At 48.4% G+C, this 27,910-nt stretch overlaps 1 pseudogene; it reads right to left on the reverse strand.

Annotated features, from left to right (window-relative positions):
- Positions 1-22,472: 22,472 nt before the first annotated feature.
- Positions 22,473-27,910, reverse strand: part of LOC119272490 — an 18,567-nt pseudogene continuing 13,129 nt past the window's right edge.

Consider the following 27,910-nt stretch of genomic DNA (forward strand, 5'->3'; position numbering starts at 1 on the left):
CAGAGAGTTTCAACAACAAGGTGAAGGATTTAAAAGATTTGCCTGTGCATGACATGGTTGACCAAATCAGGATCATGCTCATGCGGTTGTGGGAATTGAGAAGAAGGATAGGTGATTGTCTGTAAGGTGATAAGCTTCCAGCAGTGGTACAACAGGTGGTCAATAGGAGCAGATGTCTTTCACATTTGTTTGTTGAAAAATCTTCACCTTGGGGTGCTGAAGTTAGAGATAACAAAACTGGAAGGAGACATGTTGTCAGCACTGAATTGCATGATTGCACTTGCCTCGAGTGGCAACACACTGTTAAACCATGTGAGAATGCCATTCTCTTCTTAGCATCCCAACCGAAGATAAACATGCACCCATATTTGCATGAATATTATTCGGTAGCAAGATTCAAAGCTGCATATGCTACTCCAATTCCAGCACTTACAGATCAGTCTCAGTGGCCTGAAGTGGACATTGAATTTTCCATGTGTCCTCCCTTGACGAAAAGAAAGGCTGGTAGGCCTAAACAGAGTAGATTCAAGGCATGGTTTGAGAAAGGTGGGAGTAGTAAGAAGGGAAAGAAAGATGGAAAGCCAAAAAGGGTCCAAAAAGGTAACAAAAACAGATGCAAGTTGTGCCAGGAACTTGGGCACAGAGTGGGATCTGTCAAATGCCGTTACACTCCTGATAAGCCAAAGTATGTTCTTGTTTATTTGTCTGTGTTTTGATTTGGTGCTTTTTTCCAATTACTATATCTATAACATTTTCCCAATGGCCAGGAGGAAGCGAGCAAGTCAGCCCCTTGTTGTTGAACAGTGTTGGCCAACAAAAAAAGCAAGAGTCAATGGCGGTAGAAAGAAGAGAAGTGTGCCTGAGCCTGAGCAGACTGAAGAAAATCCTGCTGTAGTCAACATTCAGACTGAAGAAACTGCTCTCGAGGTTGAAACTCAACCTGAGCGTGTCGAGGTTCAGACTGAAGAAACCCATGCTGAGGTACACATCGAAGAAACTGAAACTGCTGTCAACATTGAGACTGAAGACACTGACCACGAGGGTGTTGGCGAGGTGTTGAAAAGACCAGTGAAGAAAACCAAGATGATTAGTGAACTTGTGTGTGTAGTAGAACAAAAAACAAGAAGTGGTAAGGCGAAAAAGGGCACGCGACGTGGTAGGAAGAGGTAGAACAGAGAACAGTTTGAAAATTTGGGGCATGTAATAATTTTTGTAACTTGGTACGTACTGGTAGTCACTATGTATCCCCATATTTCTATTCGAACTTGTTTGTTGGTACCTTGTCTAAACCAGCCAAATAAAATTCAAATTCAAATTTGGGCTCAAATTTGAATTAGGGATGGGTATTGATGTTTTAATGCTATCTAAAGTACCTCAACTGAAATATGTTTGCTTGCTGATCATTCCGAGCCCTTTTGGTAAGTTGAACTCATAGTCATGAAAAATGTGTCTCAAATGACCTCCAAAGGTAGGGTAAACGGCCTCATATTTAAGCAAGTTTTTTTGGCACCTTGTCTAAACCAGCCAAATATTTTTTCTACACATCTATTCTACCTATATACTGTAAATCTAAAGTCTCACTATTTATTGAATTACTTTTCTATTATTATTATTTTTGAAAAAACAAGATTTAATAGAAAATTATATATATAACAAGTTTAAAACATGAAAATGAGAAAAGTAAGTTAAGATCTTTCTTAGTCAATCCAAAATGAAGTTTTGGTAAGGTTTTCAGACTTTTCATTTTCAAAACCCCACCTACTCTCGGGTGCCCACTACTCTCTCCCTTGAACTCCATACTACATTGTTCGAGGAATGACAATTTTATGAAGGATTTTTCGTAAAAATGTATGTAAACCATATTTATATTTTTTTCTCGTTACTATACGACATAATAAGACTATGTGCGCAAGTTTTATATTTTTTTGATTTTTTTGAATTAGTTATGCTCAACCCTAATCAGTCAAAACCCCGCACACTACCAGGTCGTCAATCATTGTGCGTGGATGGTTGAGATCAGGCACTAGGGTTATCTACAGTGTGCATCGATCCGCATGAGACGCGCTGATTGGTTGAATCAGTGTGCATCGATCCGCATGAGACGCGTTGATTGGTTGAATCGGTGGGGTTTGGATCAGCCTCTCTCGTTGGGGCATCAGGACCGTTCATTTGAATCCAACGACAAGAGTTGACGCGGTGCATGGACCAAGCCTACACAGTGCCCATTCCATCGTTGCATGCGTGCCCGTGCCTACCCGGAGCATGCATGCCCACCCGCAGAACTGCGCCCGTGCGTTGCATGCATGTGACGCCCCGAGACCGATGTGCCAATTGTCCTCCAGTTTTTTGTTGTTGTTGCTTTGTCATTTGCTTGCGTGTCGCATCTTGTCATGTCATCATGTGCATTGCATCATCATGTTTTTCAAAACTTGCATTAGTCCGGGTCTCCCAGTTCCTCCTTTGTCCGTTCTGAGTCCAGACACACTTGCACGCGCCCGAGGCACGTCCGAAATATTATTTTATAAGTGGCCGGAAAATGTTCTCGGAATGGGATGAAAGTCGGCGTGCGGTGTTGTTTTGTTGTTAGTAGACCGCCTGCCAAGTTTCATCGCGTTCGGAGTCCGTTTGACGCCCCAACGGATAACTATAGCGGCAATATAGCCGGTCTAACGTCGGACGTTTTCGGTCTCCGGAAACAGTTGCCGGACTGCACTCCTCTCCTCTCGTCTCAGCCCAACCCGCTCTCCACAGCCACCTAGGCCCAGCCTACTCCTCCTCGTGCCTGGAGCCGTCCGATCGCGATCCGAGGGTCCGAAAACGGATGAAAACCCCTAACCCTAGACCCCTGCCTATTTAAGAAGCCCCTCCTCGCCACTTGGCGCCGCCCAACAGGGCCGGCTGCCACCTGCGCCGCCGCTCAGGACCGCTCCCGCGCCTCCACGTCGCCCTGGTCTCTCTGCGCCGCCGCGAAGCCCGCGGGCCCACCAGGACCCAGATCGGGGCCCTGGAAGCCCATTTGCGCCCGATCCCGAGTCAGCTCCTACTCGCTCCCGCTGCACCTCCTCGATCCGATCTGGATTGGGAGGGAGGCCGCCGCTCGATGCTCCCGCAAGGCCCGCCGGCCACCGGAGCCCACCGCATCGCCGGCGACCCTTACTCCGCGACATCGCCCAGGTCGCATTCCCGGCCGCCAGCTCCTCCCTTCCTCCGTTTCTATTCCTCCTTCCCTTATAGCTTGCTCTCTCTCTCTCTGGTCATACACAGCGCCGCCGCTCGGAGTTTCTCGCTGCCGCCCAGCTTCTGGCGTCGTCCGGATTCGCCGGATCTGGCGTCCCCCGCCCCGGATCCGCCTCCCGCTCCGATCCCCGGCCTCCGCTTCATCCCATGCTGCCTCGTCGGAGAACCACACCGCTGGCTCATCGTGCATCGTGGGGAGGACGACGACCGCGCCAGCGCTCCCCTGTCTCGTCTTCGCCATGAGCCTCCACCGCCAAGGCCAGTTCGCCCCGGCCCAGTTCCACAGCGCCAGCCGGATTCGGCCTCAAGGCCGATGTGAGCCGCCCTCCAAATCCCCTCTCCCTGTTGGGCCAACAGGATTCAGCCCATGTAGCATTTTTTCCCTCGAGACAAATTTAGCTAATATTCCTGAAACGGTTGTTTTGCAGAAAACCCCTTCATGATCATTCATTTAATAACTTCACAACCGTGCATCGGATCTAAACAATTTATATATGTAACCTGATTAGATTTTCATCTAGTTTAATAATATGCAACTTTCATCCATGTTTAAAATGTTTTAAATGATGTTTGGTTAAATTTGCTCCTATGCCATGCTAAAATGGTTTAATTCATAACTAAATAATCGTAGCCCCGTTTTTAACAAACTTTATATGTAAATGGGGTAGAATTTTGCCTAGTTTAACATGGTGGCATCATCTTGCATGTTTAATAAATATAAAATATGGTTTAGGGCAGAATAGGACCAAACCTAATATATGCACATGAGGAGTTTCCGGACTTGTTGTTTTGTGGTTCCGGCCTCATTTAAACTTGCCTAGTTAGATAGTTTCATTATGTTTCACCTCTTGCCATGTTAATCAACATTTAATATTGGTGAGTACATAACCGAGAGGGAACTAAATAATTGATGTGGTGTTCCGTCAATATGCAACCCGTTGCATATTGTGCTCCACTTAATTTGTAGGATTGCTTGTGCACTTTGCCATGCCATGCCTCTTTAAACCGGACATGCATCATACTTGATTGCGCATCGTGCCATGATTATGTGATGGTTGTTTTACTATATTGTTTGCTTTCTTTCCGGTGTTGCTTCTTCGGGTTGGTTCCGATAACGTTGCGTTTGTGAGGATCCGTTCAACTACGTCCGTTTGTCTTCTTCATGGACTCGTTCTTCTTCCTTGCGGGATTTCAGGCAAGATGATCATACCCTCGAAATCACTACTATCTTTGCTTTGCTAGATGCTCGCTCTTTTGCTATGCCTATGCTACGATGCCTACCACTTGCTTATCATGCCTCCCATATTGTGAACCAAGCCTCTAACCCACCTTGTCCTAGCAAACCGTTGTTTGGCTATGTTACCGCTTTGCTCAGCCCTCTTATAGCGTTGTTAGTTGCAGGTGAAGTTTGAAGTTTGTTCCTTGTTGGAACATGGAGATGTTGTTCCTTGTTTGGAACATGTTTACTTGTTGGGATATCACAATATATCTTGTTTAATTAATGCATCTATATACTTGGTAAAGGGTGGAAGGCTCGGCCTTATGCCTGGTGTTTTGTTCCACTATTGCCGCCCTAGTTTCCGTCATATCGGTGTTATGTTCCCGGATTTTGCATTCCTTACGCGGTTGGGTAATAATGGGAACCCCTTGACAGTTCGCCTTGAATAAAACTCCTCCAGCAATGCCCAACATTGGTTTTACCATTTGCACTAACAACCTACCACCTTCCCTTGGGTTCTGCAAACTCAAGGGTCATCTTTATTCTAACCCCCCCGGGCCAGTGCTTCTCTGAGTGTTGGTCCGAACTGAGCTGCCCGCGGGGCCACCTCGGGGAAACTTGAGGGTTGATTTTACTCGTAGCTAGTCTCATCTGAGTGTGCCCTGAGAAAGAGATATGTGCAGCTCCTATCGGGATTTGTCGGCACATTCGGGCGGTGTTGCTGGATTTATTTTAACTTGTCGAAGTGTCTTGTAGAACCGGGATACCGAGTCTGATCGGAACGTCTCGGGAGGAGGTCTATTCCTTCGTTGACCGTGAGAGCTTGTGATGGGCTAAGTTGGGACACCCTTGCAGGGATTTGAACTTTCGAAAGTCGTGCCCGCGGTTATGGGCAGATGGGAATTTGTTAATGTCCGGTTGTAGAAAACCTGAAGTTGACCTTAATTAAAATGAATCAACCACGTGTGTAACCATGATGGTCTCTTTCCGGCAGAGTCCGGGAAGTGAACACGGTGTTGGAGTTATGCTTGACGTAGGTTGTTCTAGGATCACTTCTTGATCATAGTTTCTCGATCATGCTTTGCCTTCTCTTCTCGCTCTCTTTTGCGTATGTTAGCCACCATATATGCTAGTCGCTTGCTGCAGCTCCACCTCATACCTTTACCTTACCCATAAGCTTAAATAGTCTTGATCGCGAGGGTGTGAGATTGCTGAGTCCCCGTGACTCACAAATACTTTCACAACCAGCTTGCAGGTGCCGATGAGTCCGTGTAGATGATGCAACCAAGCTCAAGGAGGAGCTCGATGTAGATCTTGTCCTTTGTTTTGTTTCGATCTAGTTGATCAGTAGTGGAGCCCAGTCGGGTCGATCGGGGATCTGTGTAGCTTTTGGGGCAGTCTTCTTTTATTTTGGTTCCGTAGTCGGACCTTGAGTGTATTTGGATGATGTAATGCTTTATTCATGTAATTGTGTGAAGTGGCGATTGTAAGCCAACTATGTATTTTTTCCCTTATTGTATTACATGGGTTGTTTGCGAAGATTACCTCACTTGTGACATTTCTTTCAATGCGGTTATGCCTCTAAGTCGTACTTCGACACGTGGGAGATATAGCCGCATCGAGGGCGTTTCAAGTTGGTATCAGAGCCTTCCCCGACCTTAGGAGCCCCCACTGCTTGATCGAATTAGCGAACGAGTTGAGTCTAGAAAAATGTTTTGAGTCATTTAGGAATTATATATCGGAGAGTTTAGGAATTATTTTTACTCCCCAGTCCCTTCATCGTTCTGGTAAGGCATCCTGACGTAGAGTTTTGACTCTTCTCTTCTCAAATTTTCACAATTTTTTTTTGGATCACGCGGGTATCTTGGAATCGTTCCGATGGTTTTGTGACGAGAACATTGTCTTGGTGCCTCCTGTCAGGGGTTTTGTGGCAGTGTCCCGGGGAGTTGAGCTCCGAGGTGTTGTCGTCACAATTTTATCGTTGCAGTTCTGGAATACCTGAGTTTAGTTCGCCGACATCGAAAATCTCTTTTATGCAGTTGTTGGTGAGATAACCTCGACGCCACCCAGTACTGGGGCGGGAGTTCGGGAGTATTGCCATAACTTGTATAACGGATGCTTTTCGAAGGTTGAGGTAGACGATTTCCGAAGGTTTCTTGGTTATGTGTTGAAGGATGGATACAGCTGGATGTAGGATTTGCTAGTTTGGGTGAGATATTACGCTTCCCCTGTATCCCCAACACCTGATTGCATAACTTGGAAATTTCGGGAGTTTATAAGTGGGAATTCAAGTAGCTCTTAGGATTTCTTTCCGACGGATGTATGATATGAAATTGGGGTTCGACGTCTAGTGGTCCACCTATTCACGGTTGGTTTTACAGTGGTCTTGTTGTGTCTTAAAGAGTCCTTGGCTATGCCGACTCGGGGATGCTTCATATGTCATGTGCACTGCCTTTGTACATGATGGTGCTGTACGATCGAGCCCGTGTAGGCCCCACCACAAAAACTTCGGACGAAATCTCTATCATATGTTTGTTCCGGCTTATTCTGCAAGCCAATCCTTTGTTTTGTTTTGAGTTGTGGTTTTCGAGTTCCTTCAATGTCAAGTGTTGATTCCATACCTTCCCCAAATGGTGTTCTCATATTTCTATGTGATTACCAATCCTTCATGATAATCTAGATTGTCATGTCAATCCTTTTCAACCGGCATGTTTTCTCTTCAAGTGGATCCGATCATTTCAACATCCGCAAGATCAACTCAAGCTCTCTCAACGGTGTTTGTTTCATCCATCCCAAGTTGCCTTTGTTTTCCCACCCTCCCACCCTTTTTCTTCGAGGACTAAGATTTTTTTCTTAATCAAATATCCATTTTATACGTGTGAAGTCTCTTCTTTCTTTTCTTTCAATATTCTTATCCGGTGATTCTCATGAAGATTCTAACGGAGCTTCTAGTTCATCATTTTTCATTCTTTTCTTCTCCAGTGGATTCAAATCAAGCTTTGTTTTTGATCATATCCTTTTTTCCTCGTTTCAAATACCTTCTCATGCCGGTGCACCTCATATTCGTTCACTTCTCGCTATTTAATTGTTCTGGAGTGCTCAAGATATCTCGAAGATTCGTGTTTTCCACTCTGCATTCATTCAAGATCTTTCGAGGTTGTTATCTCATTCAAGTCATTTAATTCAACCAGTGCAACCTCTCTTTCAAATCATTCAACGGTGTTTCTTTTGAGTGGGCCCTAACCCACAGGTCTTTTCCCAGGATCTTACCTGACTCTTCTTATTTTCCCGGAGGTATTCTCAAATTCCTTTCGAAGTTTGACGTAAGTATGATTTATCATCAGTCAAATGTCTTCTTCAAGATCTATCAAATTCTTTTCATCGTTGGCTCAACCTCTTCGCTTTTGATTCTTCCAGAGTATCTCAACAATACATGGTGGTGTTCTCGTCGTCATTCTCGGATTTTGAAGACCAAAGAAGAATTTTTCTCTCAATCTTGCTCTTTTCTCTTCAAGATTCGTGTTTCTAGCTTTATGCCATTCTCTCATAATTATTTTCGGTTGTGAGAATTCTTTTCACCTATCCGGAGCAATTCAAGAGTCTTTTCAGTTTGTTCATCCGGAGCCCATCATCTAAGATTTATTCATTCTCAGCTTTCAGCTATCATTCTCAAAATTTTACCGGTGCTTCGTTCAAGTGATCTTTAATCGGCTCGTGATCTCTTCGTTCTCATGTTTCTAAATCCTCTCAAGCATCTTCGTGTATTTGCTAATTCTTCCCGGTGTTTCTTTATGTTTTATTCGTTCTTTCTCAATTCTTACGGTGGTGCGTTCAAGAGTTTTCTTCCTTCGTGTATCATATCTATGCATTCGTGCTTTTCAAATTCTACCGGTGGTTCGATGAAGACCTTCTCAAGTTTGCGCTATATCTCTCTTAATCTTTCTACGAGGATAAGTAGTATGCCAAATCCGTTGCTTGTCAGCAATTAAATTGTTGAAGGATACACATAACATAATTCTTATTCCTGTTCCATCCAAGTGATTAATTCCTTTTTTTCCAGAGTGGTTCATCATATCATATTCTCACTTCGAGATGCCTTGTCTTTTCTTTCCCGGAGTTCCAAGCTCTAATTATCACGGATATCCATCTAAATCATTGCAAGGATTCACCTTGTGTTTTCAATTTCTCTTTCTTTTTATCCTTTTGTTTACCGGAGTTCTTCATGGAGACTCTACATGATGGTTCATCAAGGATTTTTTCCCCTTCGCGAAGCGTTCATCAAGATTCTTTTCACAGAAGCTCAAGCGTTTTTCATCTTGTAATCCGGAGTGCAATTCTTTCACGCATATCTTTTGAGGTGGTGTTATGTCATTCTTGATAATTTCCCTTCGTGCTTCGTGTTTCACAAGTTATCAAGATGAGGTATTTAAATCCACCAATCTCGTCATTGGGGTTACCTTGGATTATATTTCACCTAAAGCCTTCCCTAAGGTTTGTTGCTATCTATGGTGCTCATAAGTGACCCAAGTTCTTCTTTTACCCTCCCGGTGAAATATTTTCTCGTCTCCTTGTTCATATCAATCTAATTCTTTTTCCCGTGAGTGGCAGGTTGTCACCTCATAATTTGAGATGTATTCCATAAGACCATTTCAAGCTTATTCTTTTCGTTGTTGGTTTTCCAACAATCCCGTTCGACCCTTCCCCTAAGGATGCCTTTTCAAGCTTTTTTGTGGCAGAAGTTGGCATTTTCTTCTCCATTCTCCTATGGCAATTATCTATCTTCTATTCCTCCATTCCGAAGGCATTGTGATGTTGCTCTCCTCAACCCATCTTCTCGGATTGTCAGGACCATGTTTTGATCGTGCTTATCCTTTTAACCGGAGTATTGTGTCCCTTTTCTCAAGCTCTTTCATTTTATCAAGTTTTTCATCTCTTTTAAACCGGGGTGCTGTCTGAGATCCTTCTTACCCCTTGTTCCATTCATTCAATAGTTCCAGAGGTAGTGTGTTGTGATTTCATCAAGTATCTTCTCATCTTGCCAAGTTCTTATTCAATTCCTTCTCTTTTCATTCGGAGTGTTGCTCAAAGTTGTTCTTCCTTGTTCCTCTTTGATAACAGAGTGTTTTCAGCTTCGTCATCTCTGTTGTATTTTTTTTCTCGATATGGCTTAACCTTTGCAAGGTTCTTTGGTCTCACTCGTTTGTCAAAGAAGCAACTTAGTTTTACCTCTTCTCTTTATCTTTCGTTTTCCCTCCGGTGCCATTCTAGATCTCGGGACGAGATCCTCTCGTAGTGGTGGAGTGTTGTGATGCCCCGAGACCGATGTGCCAATTGCCCTCCAGTTTTTTGATGTTGTTGCTTTGTCATTTGCTTGCGTGTCGCATCTTGTCATGTCATCATGTGCATTGCATCATCATGTTTTTCAAAACTTGCATTAGTCCGGGTCTCCCAGTTCCGTCCTTTGTCCGTTCCGAGTCCAGACACACTTGCACGCGCCCGAGGCACGTCCGAAATATTATTTTATAAGTGGCTGGAAAATGTTCTCGGAATGGGATGAAAGTCGGCGTGCGGTGTTGTTTTGTTGTTAGTAGACCTCCTGCCAAGTTTCATCGCATTCGGAGTCCGTTTGAAGCCACAACGGATAACTATAGCGGCAATATAGCCGGTCTAACATCGGACGTTTTCGGTCTCCGGAAACAGTTGCCGGACTGCACTCCTCTCCTCTCGTCTCAGCCCAACCCGCTCTCCACAGCCACCTAGGCCCAGCCTACTCCTCCTCGTGCCTGGAGCCGTCCGATTGTGATCCGAGGGTCCGAAAACGGATGAAAACACCTAACCCTAGACCCCTGCCTATTTAAGAAGCCCCTCATCGCCACTTGGCGCCGCCCAACAGGGCCGGCCGCCACCTACGCCGCCGCTCTGGACCGCTCCCGCGCCTCCATGTCGCCCTGGTTTCTCTGCGTCGCCGCGAAGCCCGCGGGCCCACCAGGACCTAGATCGGGGCCCTGGAAGCCCATCTGCGCCCGATCCCGAGTCAGCGCCTACTCGCACCCACTGCACCTCCTCGATCCGATCTGGATCGGGAGGGAGGCCGCCGCTCGATGCTCCCGCAAGGCCCGCCGGCCATCGGAGCCCATCGCATCGCCGGCGACCCTTACTCCGCGACGTCGCCCAGGTCGCGTTCCCGGCCGCCAGCTCCTCCCTTCCTCCGTTTCTATTCCTCCTTCCCTTATAGCTTGCTCTCTCTCTGTCTCTGGTCATACACAGCGCCGCCGCTCGGAGTTCCTCGCTGCCGCCCAGCTTCCGGCGTCATTCGGATTCGCCGGATCTGGCGTCCCCCGCCCCGGATCCGCCTCCCGCTCCGATCCCCGGCCTCCGCTTCATCCCATGCTGCCTCGTCGGAGAACCACACCGTTGGCTCGTCGTGCATCGTGGGGAGGACGACGACCGCGCCAGCGCTCCCCTGTCTCGTCTTCGCCATGGGCCTCCACCGCCAAGGCCAGTTCGCCCCGGCCCAGTTCCACAGCGCCAGCCGGATTCGGCCTCATGGCCGATTTGAGCCGCCCTCCAAATCCCCTCTCCCTGTTGGGCCAACAGGATTCGGCCCATGTAGCATTTTTTTTCCCTCGAGACGAATTTAGCTAATATTCCTGAAACGGTTGTTTTGCAGAAAACCCCTTCATGATCATTCATTTAATAACTTCACAACCGTGCATCGGATCTAAACAATTTATATATGTAACCTGATTAGATTTTCATCTAGTTTAATAATATGCAACTTTCATCCATGTTTAAAATGTTTTAAATGATGTTTGGTTAAATTTGCTCCTATGCCATGCTAAAATGGTTTAATTCATAACTAAATAACCGTAGCCCCGTTTTTAACAAACTTTATATGTAAATGGGGTAGAATTTTGCCTAGTTTAACATGGTGGCATCATCTTGCATGTTTAATAACTATAAAATATGGTTTAGGGAAGAATAGGACCAAACCTAATATATGCACATGAGGAGTTTCCGGACTTGTTGTTTTGTGGTTCCGGCCTCATTTAAACTTGCCTAGTTAGATAGTTTCATTATGTTTCACCTCTTGCCATGTTAATCAACATTTAATATTGGTGAGTACATAACCGAGAGGGAACTAAATAATTGATGTGGTGTTCCGTCAATATGCAACCCGTTGCATATTGTGCTCCACTTAATTTGTAGGATTGCTTGTGCACTTTGCCATGCCATGCCTCTTTAAACCGGACATGCATCATACTTGATTGCGCATCGTGCCATGATTATGTGATGGTTGTTTTACTATATTGTTTGCTTTCTTTCCGGTGTTGCTTCTTCGGGTTGGTTCCGATAACGTTGCGTTTGTGAGGATCCGTTCAACTACGTCTGTTTGTCTTCTTCATGGACTCGTTCTTCTTCCTTGCGGGATTTCAGGCAAGATGATCATACCCTCGAAATCACTACTATCTTTGCTTTGCTAGATGCTCGCTCTTTTGCTATGCCTATGCTACGATGCCTACCACTTGCTTATCATGCCTCCCATATTGTGAACCAAGCCTCTAACCCACCTTGTCCTAGCAAACCATTGTTTGGCTATGTTACCGCTTTGCTCAGCCCTCTTATAGCGTTGTTAGTTGCAGGTGAAGTTTGAAGTTTGTTCCTTGTTGGAACATGGAGATGTTGTTCCTTGTTTGGAACATGTTTACTTGTTGGGATATCACAATATATCTTGTTTAATTAATGCATCTATATACTTGGTAAAGGGTGGAAGGCTCGGCCTTATGCCTGGTGTTCTGTTCCACTATTGCCGCCCTAGTTTCCGTCATATCGGTGTTATGTTCCCGGATTTTGCGTTCCTTACGCGGTTGGGTAATAATGGGAACCCCTTGACAGTTCGCCTTGAATAAAACTCCTCCAGCAATGCCCAACATTGGTTTTACCATTTGCACTAACAACCTACCACCTTCCCTTGGGTTCTGCAGACTCAAGGGTCATCTTTATTCTAACCCCCCCGGGCCAGTGCTTCTCTGAGTGTTGGTCCGAACTGAGCTGCCCGCGGGGCCACCTTGGGGAAACTTGAGGGTTGGTTTTACTCGTAGCTAGTCTCATCTGAGTGTGCCCTGAGAAAGAGATATGTGCAGCTCCTATCGGGATTTGTCGGCACATTCGGGCGGTTTTGCTGGATTTGTTTTAACTTGTCGAAGTGTCTTGTAGAACCGGGATACCGAGTCTGATCGGAACGTCTCGGGAGGAGGTCTATTCCTTCGTTGACCGTGAGAGCTTGTGATGGGCTAAGTTGGGACACCCTTGCAGGGATTTGAACTTTCGAAAGTCGTGCCCGCGGTTATGGGCAGATGGGAATTTGTTAATGTCCGGTTGTAGAAAACCTGAAGTTGACCTTAATTAAAATGAATCAACCGCGTGTGTAACCGTGATGGTCTCTTTTCGGCGGAGTCCGGGAAGTGAACACGGTGTTGGAGTTATGCTTGACGTAGGTTGTTCTAGGATCACTTCTTGATCATAGTTTCTCGATCGTGCTTTGCCTTCTCTTCTCGCTCTCTTTTGCGTATGTTAGCCACCATATATGATAGTCGCTTGCTGCAGCTCCACCTCATACCTTTACCTTACCCATAAGCTTAAATAGTCTTGATCGCGAGGGTGTGAGATTGCTGAGTCCCCGTGACTCACAGATACTTTCACAACCAGCTTGCAGGTGCCGATGAGTCCGTGCAGATGACGCAACCAAGCTCAAGGAGGAGCCCGATGAAGATCTTGTCCTTTGTTTTGTTTCGATCTAGTTGATCAGTAGTGGAGCCCAGTCGGGTCGATCGGGGATCTGTGTAGCTTTTGGGGTAGTCTTCTTTTATTTTGGTTCCGTAGTCGGACCTTGAGTGTATTTGGGTGATGTAATGTTTTATTCATGTAATTGTGTGAAGTGGCGATTGTAAGCCAACTATGTATTTTTTCCCTTATTGTATTACATGAGTTGTTTGCGAAGATTACTTCACTTGCGACATTGCTTTCAATGCGGTTATGCCTCTAAGTCGTGCTTCGACACGTGGGAGATATAGCCGCATCGAGGGCGTTTCAATGCATGCCCTCGACGTAGCCCTGCTCCGCCACCCCCATCGACGAAGTAAGTTGTCGCATGCCTACCATTATAACGATGCATTGTCGCATCAAAGCATGCACCCGACCACAATGCAGCAGCCCGATGAAGACAACCAAAAAGCCAACACTGCATGGCGTGCTGTACATGGCGTGCTCCTCTTTGAGGACGCAATACTGGCATGGGGTATCGATGTGGGTATCGATGCAGTTCAAACGGCGTGCTGCCCGTTACAAGATGGGCAAATGAAGGCGTCCATAATTGTCACGTCTCCCATCGACCGAACGTTGCCCTCTAGCCAGGCCCTAGCAAGATGTGCAAATTAATAGTATACAACATGAATGCACGGGCGGCGCACGCAGAGAACCCGGGGCAAGCATGTCCCCTTGACCCACGACGGCACAGATGCGTGCGTGAGCCCGTCCCCCTTGACCCGCGACCGGTGGCACAAAAGGATCGCAGCCCGTTTCCCACGCTCGTGTACACACTTTCATGGGGCGCCACCAAACGCCGCTCGCCCATTAATTCTACGGGGTGAAACCACGTCGCACTTGGGCTATTTAAGCCGGGCACTATCGTCTTCCTCTCCCTCACCCCCTCATCCACACCCCATCCTCTGCCTCCTCTGCCCTCCTTCTTCCTTCTTCTCCATCAAACCATATCGAGCCCTCGAGCCACCCCGCCACCATGCAGTACAACGCCCCCACCTACCGCTTCCCCCGAACCGTGCCGGAAAGGCTCTACCCGGCCGGAGTGTATGTAGAGAGAACCCTTAGGGTTTGGGCGATCTCGAGGTGGAGGGGCGCAAGGGAGTTAACGGAGTTCTTCCTTGCGGCCGGCTTCCGTCACCTCCCCCGCGGCTCTCCTCGGATGTACCATCTTGAGAAGGTCAACCACAAAGGCGTTGTGGTTGGGCTCCTCGCCACGTTCACTAACCCTTTCGATGCTTTCCATCTCCTTGGGCGAGCGTATTGGGTTGGTTGTGAGTTCATAGCTTTCACAACTGTTTGACATGAAAATTAATAAAAACACGATGGTTGTCATGTTATTGTCTCTCTACGCGCCAGGGGAAATGAAAAGTTGCGGGCGTGCCAGTGTACTAAGTACACAAATAAAATTAGGGAAACTTGTATTTGATAATCTCTCATGGGAGAAAACAAATTACATGATCCCTTTACATAAGCACTCAATGGCCTGCTAGCTCGGTCAATATGACTTCGGCGATTGTGAGGTTCTGGTTCACGGGGCCTCGGAAGGCTCCCGATTAATTACGTCCATGAGCCGGAGCCACGGACCACCTCCGATTAAGCTGCTGCAATGGTCGTCGTCTTCAAGTCTCGTCTTCTCCAATTGCTCGGTGTAGATGATGGTGATGATGCGGTGGAATAGAAGAGTGGAGCGGTACGTCCGTCGCTCCGGCGATGCTTAGTCACATCCCTCGGGCTTGTCGATGTCCAATGATGAAGATGTTTGGCCTCGTCAGCTCAGACAGATGGTCAGCCTTCGCCTCGTCGGTGCCCGGCCTGGTGGTGTCCGCCTCGTCGGTGTCAGACACGGTGTGTCTTGCCTTTGCCTCGTCGGTGCCCGGCAAGATATGGATAGCTTCATCGGAAGAAGACATGTCGGTGAAGTGGCTTCGCCTCGTCGGAGCTTGGACGGGATTTGGGGAGTGTGTTGATGTAGAAGTCAGAGTAGATTCAAGTGTCTCCCCGTGGCGGCGTTGCTTGAAGATGACGACAACGCGAGCTCGTCGATGTAGACCTTAGTCCGTCGTGCCTCGTCGGTCTTGACAGCGTTGGAGTATTTGTTGTCGGGGTGGCATGGGTCGCGCTCGGCTTAGACTTCTTGACGACCAATAACTTCGTCGGGGTATGCAAGGGGGCTACGCCTTGCAGGAGTAATAGTTTGGAGAGACCGGCGTCAGTATAAAAACTGACGCGCACTCACATTGGCGTGGCCGTGGTGGTTGGCACCTTGTCTCGGCTAGACGCCGAGTATTCGGCGGTCTGCCAAGACAAAGGAGGCCGCCTCACGAGGCCGTGTAAAGGTAGCGTTGTAGAGGCCGCGTCGCCTTGGGCTAGTGCTACGCCGAAGGGTGACCTGTACGCCGGCGACGCCGTGGACCTGTTCGCCATGGTGGGTGAACCTCTCGAAGGAGGGACCGGTCTTGTACTACGTCGCTGCAAACTCCGGCACAGTGAAGGATCTGTATGCCATTGACCTGTTCGTCGGGACACGTGCCTCGTGAAGGAGGAATCGATCTTAGATACGTCGTTGCGGATATTGGTTCCACTAAGGACCTGTATGCCGTGATGGGAAAGGCGAGTCTCGGGCTGCGCCGTCAGGGAGCTTCGGCTCCGCCGCACCGTCCCCTCCAAGAGTGTGACACAAAACCTGTACACCGGTGACGCTGTCGCCATAAACCTGTCCACCGTGGCCTTGTTCCTCGCAATCTGTGCGTCCTGAAGGGAAAGGTGAGTCTCGGGCTGCGTCGTCAGCGAGCTCCGGTTCCGCCATGCCGTCTCTTCCAAGAGCGTGATGCAAAACCTGTACGCCTGTGATCCTGTTCGCCATTGACCTGTATGTCGGTGTACCATCCGCGATGCACCTGTTTAGCATGGTCCTGTTCGCCATGGACCTGTACGCCGACATGGTAGAACATCGGGGCTAGCATCTGGGCTTCGTTGTTGGACAACCTTTCCGCCACGGCCTTGTTCGTTGCAATCTGTGCACCAGGGACCTGTGTATTCAAGGACATGAAGGCCGGTCTCGGGCTGCATCGTTGGCGAGCTCCGGCCGCACCTAGTTCGCGACACTCCAGAGGATGATGGGCTTGTGTAGACAAGCTCCGATGGCGGTTCCTCTGAAAACATCAGCTTCATCTCCACGTAGTTGTCGTGGACGGTCCGTGCGTCGCCGGCGGCCTTGTGTGCTTGCGTGAACCGTGGTTCCCCTGATGCGATCTGCGTGCGTGCGTCCTCTCGGCGCATGCGCTACTGCCACCGGACATCGCCAGACCGCGTGCATGTTACAGAGCAAGTGTGCCACCGCCGCGGGCGCGCCCACTCCTCATCCTCCTCCGTCCATCTCGTCGACGCCTTGGGCTGAAGAGAGAGAAGAAATGAGAGAAGAAAACAGTGAGAAGATTAAATACATAAGCATGCCGTTGACAAAGAAGGATGTTCGTGTTGATTGTTGATGTAGGGTGTGATATCCCAAGACTCCGCCGGGCTCGCCGGCAGACACAAGAAGACCGGTGCATCATCTACGGCCTACGAGTACACCGAGGCGGCGCGCATGGTCCGTCGCCGGGGTGCTGCGGCCTCCGTCGGCGCGTGTAGTCGCTGCCACCAGATGGGCGCGTCTCCTCTGGGTTCCTCCTTTTTCCCCTCAAGCTGCGTACGTGCGTGAGTATATATAGGCAAAGGTGTGGGAATGGATAACTATGACCTTGCGCGGGCTCTACGTAAACCAGCTGCATGCGCGGACGGTGCGGCCTCCTCGTTGCTGAGCGGGAGCTCCTGGTCTTGTGGAGAGATGAGCGGATAAGTACGCTTCCGTGAGATTAGCTTGTACTGGTGTGGAGGTCGAGCTCCCAACCCGGCTGGTGTGTTGGATCAGGCTCGAGTGCGTGTACATCATGCGCAAACAAGACTTCCGTTGCATGGGACGTAAACATGGTCCGGTTGATTCATCTGGACTTTGTTTAATATATGCTCCATGCATGCATACGCACAGTGCAATACGTGAGTCATGCATGCACATATAACTGTGGTTGATTAACCAGACTGATTAGGCCACATGGATGCATGATACCCTCATCATGGCATGTACGTAAGCTCTGTCCATGCATAGCTCTCGTATTCTGACGCACATCAATTTGCTTGTTAACTGAGGCTCACTAGACCACGTATGTATAGGCATAATTAAATCATGCTCCACCGATCTCGATGACCCCCTTTTTATGAGAAAATCAATAACTTGGTCATTGCTATACACATGCAGGTGCACACGTATTAATGTCATATTTTATAATTGCCAATCCCAAAATGGCGACAAAATCGCGTCGAACAACAACCTACAATATCTTCACCGACTTCAACGCCATCTTCCCCAACAACGGCGTTATGCACACGCTCCCGTACCCCATCAACAACGTGGAGGAGTGAAGGGCGGCGCCCGGAGGAGGAGGAGAAGAAGAATCCGAAGAACACCCGCGTTTGGTGCCCCCTATCTATCTAGATCTATCGTATTAGTTTTTTTAAGTTGTAATCGTTAGGCTACTATTATTAAGTTTTATTAGTACTTTAAGTTGTAAGGCTATCATGGAGTTATAAGGCTATTGTGGAACTATGGGTTGCAATCGTTATGCTACTATATATATTGTGTGTTTCGTGCTATTATTTGTGGATTGCTATGGTTTGTTTTTGCTTATTATTCGTGTATTGCTATGGGTTGCTATGGGCCCGGGTTTCTACACCCCAATCACCACACCCAAACCATGGACATGCAACTAGGAGCCCCATGCAAACCCACTATGGACATGGGTGCAACTAGGAAATGCAAACTAATTTACTTTGGGTACTTCATGCAAGCATGCAACTCATTTAGTTCATGGAACCGTAGACATGCATAAAAACAATTAACATTTAATTTTAGTGCATCAAAAAGTGATCCATCACAAAATTTAGTGCAAGAAAAAGGCCAAAATAAAAGGACAAGTAACATTTCATTGGACCCTATTTTATTTGCTGAAGTTAGAGGTGGGCTGGTAACCCTACGCAGGTGGGGTGGGCTGGTCTTGGGCATGGTTATTTTCTCAGGGCCCATTTTCTCACGGCCCAACATCTATTCGGCAGCCCAGTTTTGTTTTTTTACTAGAAACTGAATTTGGGTGTGTACTCTGTTAACTGAAGAACAAAAACAGAGAAAACAGAGCATGAACACTGAATAGGGCCCCTGAGAATATCATTACAATAATTCAAGCAAGTTTTGCTTCACACTAATTCAAATTCATCTAACAAATGGTCCCTGGCTAACTCAAACTACTGGGCACCCCTGAAACTAGTTGACACACTAACTGAAACTCTAACAAATTCTAGCGATTGATGAACATTAAGTAAAATAAACCCATAGCAATGACACAACCATAAAATGGTCCAGCTATCATATTTGCTTGCTGCTTCAAATCGATCAGATGCTTTAGTTGCTTGCCAATTTTCTTCAATTCACACTTCAGTTCTGCACTATGCATCATTGGATCGGCTCTGTCCGTCAAATTGGGGGCTTGTTCCACGGCAAGCCGCCCCCCAAAATTGAGCTCTTGGGTTCCGGTTGATCCCTCCAATTTCAACCTTTCAACATAGTCATCGAGCCACTCAAAATGCCCACATTTCTTCAGAACCTGAAAAACAGGGGCCGGAGGCGCATGAATCCTAGATCCACCATCTAGATCCACCGCCCTAATTCGAGGGAAAAAAAAGAAATCGGGAGAAATTAGACCATAGGATTGGTCAAGAACACAGATCTAACCTGCCCCGGCTGTGGCTTGCTCAAGCATTTCACAAATTCACGCCCACGGTTGCCATTTTCTTCCCTCACACAAGTCAAACGCTTCAGAGGCTCCATGCGTGGGCAATCGGGGCATCTTGTCAACGTAGTGGACCATACTGCGTCCATGATTGGCGGGAGGCCGAAGTCGAGCTAGACATCACTCGCCGGCGGCGCGCTTCGTTGCCGGAGCAGAGGAAGAAGAAGGTGGGAAAGGAAAGGGGCAGGGCAAGCAATTGAGGGCAGGGGGGTGGGGGTGGGGGTGGGCTGGGCTGGGCTGGCTCGGGCTCGTGGCTGGCTCTGCTCGGGGCACGCTGATGAGCACGGGCATGCTTGCGTGGATAAGTTGTGGGTCCCACCCGCATGCGAGTAACTGCTAGGTCCCGCGTGTCATAACTCGAATCGCTAACCCCTCGTGTTTTTCATTTCATGGTTAAACAGGGCCATTTCGCATTGGAGCTATTGTTTGCTTCTAAAACGTCGCATCACAGCCATTCATTCCAACAACGTCGCACTCCTTCTAATTCGCATGAAAAACGTCGCATAGGAGTTATTGACCCCTACCGCCGGAGGTCAGATGAGCACCTCGTCGACACACTCGCTTCCTCCCTTGCCCGCGCCCTGGGCCGGTACTACCACTTCGCCGGCCGGCTCGCCGTCAAGGAGCACGGCGAACGGACCATCACCGTCCAGCTGCGCTGCACCGGGGAAGGCGCCGAGCTCGTCCACGCGGCGGCGCCCAGCGTCGCCGTTGCAGACATCGTCGGCTCGGTGTACATCCCGTCATCGGTGGTCGGGGCCTTTTTTCCGTTGAATGGGTTGCGCGGCACGGACGCGGCCATTGAGTCGCTTCCTGTGCTGTGGGCGCAGGTTACCGAGCTCGCCGACGGCATCTTTATCGGCATGTCGATGAACCACTCTGTCGGCGATGGCACCTCCTTCTGGGAGCTGTTCAACGCGTGGTCGGCGATCAACCGAGGCGACAAACGTATGGTCTCCCGGCGGACTACGTGGGAAACGCCATAGAGATCCGCGTAGCCAGCTGCACCATCGGCGAGATCCTGGAGAAGGGACTGGGCTGGACGGCGTGGCAGCTGAACCGTGTCGTGGGAGTGGCTGGATCGCTGGCCCCGGGAGCCCACGATTTTTTCCCACCGGAACTAGTCGTTTTCTTCAGGTGGCGCGGCGCTGGCGATATCGAGCTCGCCGCGGTTCGACGTGTTCGGGAACGACTTCGGGTGGGGGAAGCCGGTGGGCGTGCGGAGCGGCTCCGGGGACAAGATGAACGGGAAGGTGACGGTGTTCGAGGGGCCGGAGCGGGAAGGGAGCATGTCGCTGGAGGTGTGCTTGGCGCCCGAAGCGCTGGAGAGGCTCGTCGCCGAACACGAGTTCATGGACGCCGTGTCCGTGCCCGTGCCGCGGGCGTGATCAGCTCACAAGAATTTACCTTTCCACAGCGCATGTCGTGCTACTTGGTTCAGGCTGTGTTAATTCAGAATTTAGACCAGAGCATGTTTCATGCATGAATTCGGGTTATGTTAAAGTTGAAGTAAGTAATTCAGGAGCACTTTCCAACTCATTTCGTGTGAAGCCAGCGAAAGATGGACATATTTCATGTTGCATTTTCAAAGACGAAATGCATGTGGTGCACTTTTAACCAGGTCCAAACCTTCAGAGTTTCAGAGTGTTGCACGACACTGAAGCAGAAAGAGATGGTGGCAAGTCAAAATCTTTTTTTTAAAGAGAGTGGTTTTTGTGCATCCATGCAAGAAAACATACCAAACATTTTGAAAAAAAATCTGAAACTTTATGAGAATGATCATCAACAAATGTTAGAGAGGCTTGCAAGTTTTCGTGGTCAAATGCCATCTGAGGAGCTCTATACAAAAAAAGACAAAATTACTCAAAATGTACGTGCACTGTTTGACCAAAATTTGTAATTTCATCTTTTTTTTTGTATAGAGCTCCTGGGATGTCATTTGACCATCAAACTTGACAAGCCTCTCAAACATTTGTTGATGATCATTTCCACAAAGTTTCAGATTTTTGAAATGTTTTGATATGTTTTCTTGCGTGGGTGCATCGAGGATGGGTTCAGCCACTACTTTCCCTTTTTGAAAAGGAGGATGTACCCCAGCCTTTGCATCTAGGCAATGCATGCAGTCATTTTATTAATTATTCACAAAGCCCTTATAAGGTAATACATCAGTAAGTCTGAAGCCATCATCTTGGCAACACCTGTCGCTACTCCTATCTCCGTAATGAAGGGGTGCAGAATGTCTGAGCCTAGTACCAAACAGACATCGCACCAATATCTAACATCTAATGCCGGATGCCCTATCCAAGCCACAATACTTGAACTGGGTTACACACCGACCCGGCGCATTTTCAATAGGCACCACACACACGCTGCAAGGGCGGTCACTTCATCCATCGATCCCATCCTCATATCAGATACTGACGTATTGACCTTTCCAAGCCTCTCTGTCGTCCTCCTGCGCGAGTTCATCGCCACCCATCGGGTTTGGTACGGATGGAAGTAAGTTTTGATAGGGTTTGGTACGGATGGAAGTGAATTAAGAGTTGGACCTGTTACTGACATGATACAGCTACTAAAACTTAAATGGCTTGCCTCCTATTACTTGCTTAGGCTAGCTGTATTATCATTTAGGCCGGGGTAATTCTCCATTTCTAAAAAAAGCTGTATTCTCATTTGAATTTCGTTAAGAAAAAACGACTATATATATAGATACAGCCTCATACCCCAACAAGAATATATACCCACGATCCAGATTCCCTCGTGGAGAATAAAATGGAACTCAAATGGCGCAGGGTATTCAGCTTCATGAGCAAAGCAGCCTTCAGGACCCCTGCACTCTTAGCAAGATGATTGGTATACATGCGTTCAAGACGCAGTGCAAACACGGAGTGCAGAGTTTCGTTTGTGTTCCTCTGGAATGAGCTGCCGCCTTCTTTGTGTTCCTCTTAGGAATGTTGCGTTGAGTCAGAGTATGTACATAATCACGGCCAGTGCATCTTTCCGCAAGAGTTGAAAGAAATATGCGTTACAAGCAAACCAAAAGCGCCGGCACTTGCAAGTTGCCAGGTATGAATTACATATCAGGTGAACTGAGATAACCGTTACTGGCTACTGCAGTCTGCAGGGACCATACTAAGATTATACTGCCCGAAGTACTTATTTGGCCTCCGGAAACTATGCCAGCCAGTTTCTGAACAAGAGAATCATATGCGAACGACATAGGCACGGAGCCTCTCAGAGCAGACGATGCAGTGCGGAAAGTAGAAGGCCAGCACGAAACCCACCACGAATCCGACAGCCGCTCCGATGCTCGACTAGTCATTGATTCGTATAGGCCTCCATCTCTTCCTGGAGCATTCACCCAACGGTGAATCACAAAGCCCTTGGTTACCATCAAAGTACGAAGCCGGAAACACTGCTAGCGAACGAGGAATAGGCCTTGATAACAAGTTCTCCGCAACATTGAACGTAGTTAACCGAGTAAGCAAATCAAATTGGGGTGGAATTTGACCGCTGAGTTGGTTATACTGAAGGTTGATGAGATTCAGATATATCATATTTGAGATACTCTGCGGAATTGATCCAGAAAAGCTATTGTACGAAAGATCCAGAGATGTCAGCTGCTGCAGCTGCTGCAGCTGCCATGAAATGTCGGTAGGAAGTGGTCCTGAAAAACTGTTATTCGATATGTCCAGTCCCGTCATGCTTGAACAATATTGAAGGCCCTGAGGAAATGGGCCTTCAAGTCCTAGACCGCCGAGTCACAGAGAGAGAACCCTGTTCTCGTCGGGGTGCCAGCACTCCACACCAGTAAATTGGCATATGAAACCGTCGGTTTCATGTTCAAAATCCCATGTGGATTCGAGTACACCGTCGGTATCAATGACCGATTGTTGTGTGAAAAGTAGGTTAAGCATATGCACCGAGGCAGGGACGCGTGCGTGTTAAATAAGCACAAGGCCGAAGAGATTACAGAGGGAGGAGGTTAGGATCGATCTCATCTATCTACAAGATAAATACAACATCAAGAGGATCGATCCTACCTGCCTAACAAACTACACGCACGCATATAACTTGATACACACGGTTTATACAAATACCGTGTATATACGCATAATACAATGTTTAACACTCCCCCTCAATCACAACTATCCAAGTTGAGATTGTGCCTGAAAGCTTCCAACTGCCGCGGTGTGAGTGGCTTGGTAAAACCATTTGTTACCTGGTCACCAGTAGGAATGAACCTGATATTCAACAATTTGTCAGCCACTCGTTCACGAACAAAATGATAATCAATCTCGATATGCTTCATTCTGGCATGAAAAACATGATTGGCAGACAGGTATGTAGCATCAAGATTATCGCACCAAAGTGAAGCTGCCCTTGGATGACGGATGCCCAATTCTGTCAACAAGTTCTGAACCCAAATCACTTCAGCAGTTGCATTGGCTAAAGCTTTATACTCTGCTTCTGTGCTTGATTGAGACACAGTGGGTTGCTTGCGAGCACTCCATGAAATTAGGTTGCTGCCAAGAAACACTGCAAACCCTCCTGTGGATCTTCTGTCATCTGGACAGCCTGCCCAATCTGCATCTGGAAAGGCACTTACTAGCATAGAATCTGACTTGCCAAGTTTGAGGCCATGATCCTTAGTTCCTTGCATATACCTAAGAATCCTTTTTACTGTAGTCCAATGCACAGTAGTAGGAGCATGTAGAAACTGACAAACTTTATTGACTGAGTAAGAAATATCTGGTCGTGTCAATGTCAAATATTGCAGAGCTCCTACAATACTCCTATACCTGGTGGCATCCTCTGCACTAAGAGCCTCCCCATCATAGAGAGATAATTTTTCAGAGGTAGATAATGGCATGGGCGATGCTTTGCAATCTTTCACCCCCATCCTCTGAAGAATTTCTTGCACATACTTCCCTTGTGAAAGCACAATACCATTCGGCACAGCTTTGGCCTCAATCCCGAGAAAGAAATGAAGATTACCCAAATCTGTAAGAGCAAACTCCTTATGCAAATCCTTGAGAAGGGCCTCCACTGCTTCAGATGATGAACTTGTAACAACAATATCATCAACATAAATGAGCATAAAAATAGTAATCCCATGACGATGATAAAAGAACAATGATGTATCACCCTTAGAGGGAAGGAAACCTAGTGACTGCAATTTTAATGACAGACGTGAGTACTAGGCTCTAGGTGCTTGTTTCAGTCCATACAGTGCCTTATCAAGCTTGCAAACATGACGTGGAAATTTTAAACTTTCATATCCAGGAGGTTGTCTCATAAACACTTCCTCTTTCAGAACACCATGCAAGAACACGTTCTTTACATCTAGCTGACGAATGCACCAGTTTCTAGACACTGCAACTGAAAGAATCAACCTAATAGTAGCAGCTTTCACTACAGGACTAAATATGTCCTCATAGTCAATTCCATACCGTTGCTTAAACCCTTTTGCTACTAGACGTGCCTTGTATCTGTCAACAGTACCATCAGATTTCCTTTTTACTTTGTACACCCACTTACAGTCGATGATGTTCCTCCCTCTAGCTGGTGGAACGAGGTGCCAAGTTTTGTTTTTCATAAGGGCAGCAAACTCCTCATCCATGGCCTCCTTCCACCATGGTTCAACAAGGGCTTCACTTACACTTTGCGGTTCACCTGTGGCACAAAAAGAACCCCAACGCACACAACCATCATTGTAAAGCTTGAGCTTAACGATACCACTCTACGATTTGGTGCGGGAGCGTGCAGGAGGTGGCAAAGCCGGACGAGAAAGATGTTGTTGAAGCCGGTTTGAGGTACATGACACATCGGATCCAGCGGGCGCAGAAGATCCGCTGGGGTGGAACTCCTGTAGAGATACGCCGGCGCGGCCTGCCTCCTCTCCCACGCTGCCAGTTGGCGCGTCTGGAGACGCGTCGAAGGGCGGGACCCTGCCTGGGCCACGCGCAGAGGGCCCAGCTGCGTCGTCTTATTGCGGCAGCTGACCAAGAGCACGTGCGAGGGACCCGCCTGGTCCAGAGGCGGGAGAGGCTGACGCGTCTAGCGCCCGACCAGACCCTCGTGCAGGTGGCCCACTGGACCCCGCCGCGCGGTCGTTCAGCGAACCAGAGGCGGGCGCGGATCCCGCGGCTGATCCGCCTGCGCCTGGCGCACCTGACGCGGTGGATCCCGAGGAGATCCTCCCGCCCGAATCCACACGGGGATTAGCGCCAGGATCGTCTGTGGCCGCTCCTGTAGAATCTGACTCCAGCATAAAATCATAGCCTGTTTCACCTGTTTCTTCCAAATTTTCCTGCACACTTTCAGCAGAGGCATTATGCGACACAGACACATGATCATTAGGTTCTTCTGCACCCCCTGGAATAAAGTGTGGCGATGGTAGAAGATGGGAAGGGAGAAGAACAAGTTCTTTGCGGAGTTGGGTGCCGGCGTTGGGGTGAAGTTGTGCAAAAGGAAAGACTTGTTCATCGAACACAACATCTCGAGAAACATACACATGGCCAGTAGACACGTCCAAACACTTGTAGCCCTTATGGAGACTACTATACCCTAGGAACACACATTGCTTAGAGCGAAACTCGAGTTTGTGTTTGTTGAAGGGACGTAGGTTTGGCCAAACGGCACAACCAAAGATACGAAGAAAAGTGTAGTTTGGTTTTGTGCCGAACAAGCGTTCTAGTGGAGTTTGATTGTGAATGACTCGACTAGGGACACGATTGATAAGGTAGACAGCAGTGAGGAAAGCCTCGTCCCAAAATTTGAGGGGCATATAGGCATGAGCGAGCAAGGAAAGCCCAACTTCCACTATGTGTTTGTGTTTGCGCTCAGCTGAGCCGTTCTGTTGGTGTACATGGGGGCACGACACATGATGCGTGATGCCTATACGTTCAAAGAACGAATGGAGTTTTTGGTATTCACCACCCCATTCCGTTTGCATAGCAAGAATCTTGCGATCGAAAAGGCGTTCAACATGTTGTTGAAAGAGATGAAATTTCGCAAAGACATCAGACTTATTCTTAAGCAAGTATATCCAACTGAACTTACTAAAATCATCAATAAAACTCACATAGTATTTTTGCCTACCAACAGAAACGGGTCCAAGACCCCAAACATCTGAAAAAACTAGCTCTAAAGGAGCTTTTGACTCACTAGTGGAACGAGAATGCGGAAGTTGATGGCTCTTGGCCATTTGACACGAATCACACACAAGGAGGTGATCCTTTTTATTGGACACTGGAAGGCTAAAATCCCGAAGAATTTTCTGGACCACCGGGAGAGCAGGATGCCCTAGACGTTTGTGCCATCTTGATGTAGATGGCTTGACCACACTGAGAGCTTGTCGGGTAGGTGCATCATGGCGACCAGAAACAGGGAACAGGCGACCTCTACTCTTGCTTTGGAGCACGGTTCTCCGGGTGGCTCGGTCCTTAACAAAGAGAATTTCAGGGTAAACTTCGAGAAAAGCATTGTTATCTTTAATAAGTTTGTAAGCGGAGAGAAGACTTTGATCAGATTATGGAGCATGGATGATGTTGTTAAGTTGTAGAGAGCCATGAGGGGTGGTGAGAACCGAATGACCAATGTGGGCAATGTCCATACCTTGTCCACTTGCAGTGTGGATCTGATATGTGCGGGTGTAGCGGTCGCGAACGGCAAGTTTCTCCAGCTCGCCAGTCACGTGGTCGGTTGCACCGGTGTCGAGGTACCAGTTGCTGTCCACCCATAGGAGTCAACGGCGTTGGCCGATCGGTTTCTGCCTCCACCTCCTCTGCCCGCAGGGTTGCGAACATTGTTGTTGAAGCCATGGTCGAAGCGTTTCTTGCAGCGCCATGCTCCATGTCCTTCCAGTTTGCAGATCTGGCGCTTCTCGCGGTCACCACCACCTTGTTGTGGCGCACCACCGCCGCCTGGGTTGTAGCCGCCCGTGTTGTTGTTGTTGTTGTTGAAGCCGCGGGGGCCACCACCACCACCGCCACCGTTGCCACCGCCGGGGTGGCTGTTGTAGTTGCCGCCGCCACGACCACCGCCCCTGGCCGCAAGATTGGCGGAGTAGGAGGCAGTCTGGGCGGCGATGCGTGCTTCGGCCGACAGCAGCAGCGAGAAGAGCTCGCTGAGGCCGATCGGCTGCTCGGTTGCGGTGCGGGTGGAGATAGTAGACACGAACCCATTGTAGTCAGGTTCATGCAGGAGTCCTTGAAGGATGTGGTCGACAACATCGTCCTCATCAAGTGGCTTGTCGGCGGCTGCAAGCTCGTCGGCGACCCCCTTCATCTTGGTGAAGTAGGAGGTAGCGGAGAGGTCTCCCTTGCGGGTGTGCTCGAGTTGTGAGCGGAGTTGGATCACCCTCGCCCTGGACTGGGACGAGAAACTCCGCAACAACGCCGCCCAGAGAGTAGTGGACGTGGTGCACGTACTGACCTGCATCAAGACTTCTCGAGACAAAGATGCGATCAAAAAAGTGAGAACCTGCTGGTCCTGGGCACTGGTAGAAAAAGGGCCTGTTGTCCCGGTTCGTAAGGGCCTTTTGTCCCGGTTCCTGAACCGGGACTAAAGGGTCGGTACTAATGCCCTGTCCCTTTAGTCCCGGTTCAATCCAGAACCGGGACTGATGGGCCTCCACGTGGCCTGTGCGCGGAGCCCAGGCAGGAGACCCTTTGGTCCCGGTTGGTGGCACCAACCGGGACCAATAGGCATCCACGCGTCAGCATTTCTGTGGCTGCGGTTTTTGTTT

This window comes from Triticum dicoccoides, chromosome 3A (genome assembly GCF_002162155.2).
Source record: "Triticum dicoccoides isolate Atlit2015 ecotype Zavitan chromosome 3A, WEW_v2.0, whole genome shotgun sequence".
Lineage (NCBI taxonomy): Eukaryota > Viridiplantae > Streptophyta > Magnoliopsida > Poales > Poaceae > Triticum > Triticum dicoccoides.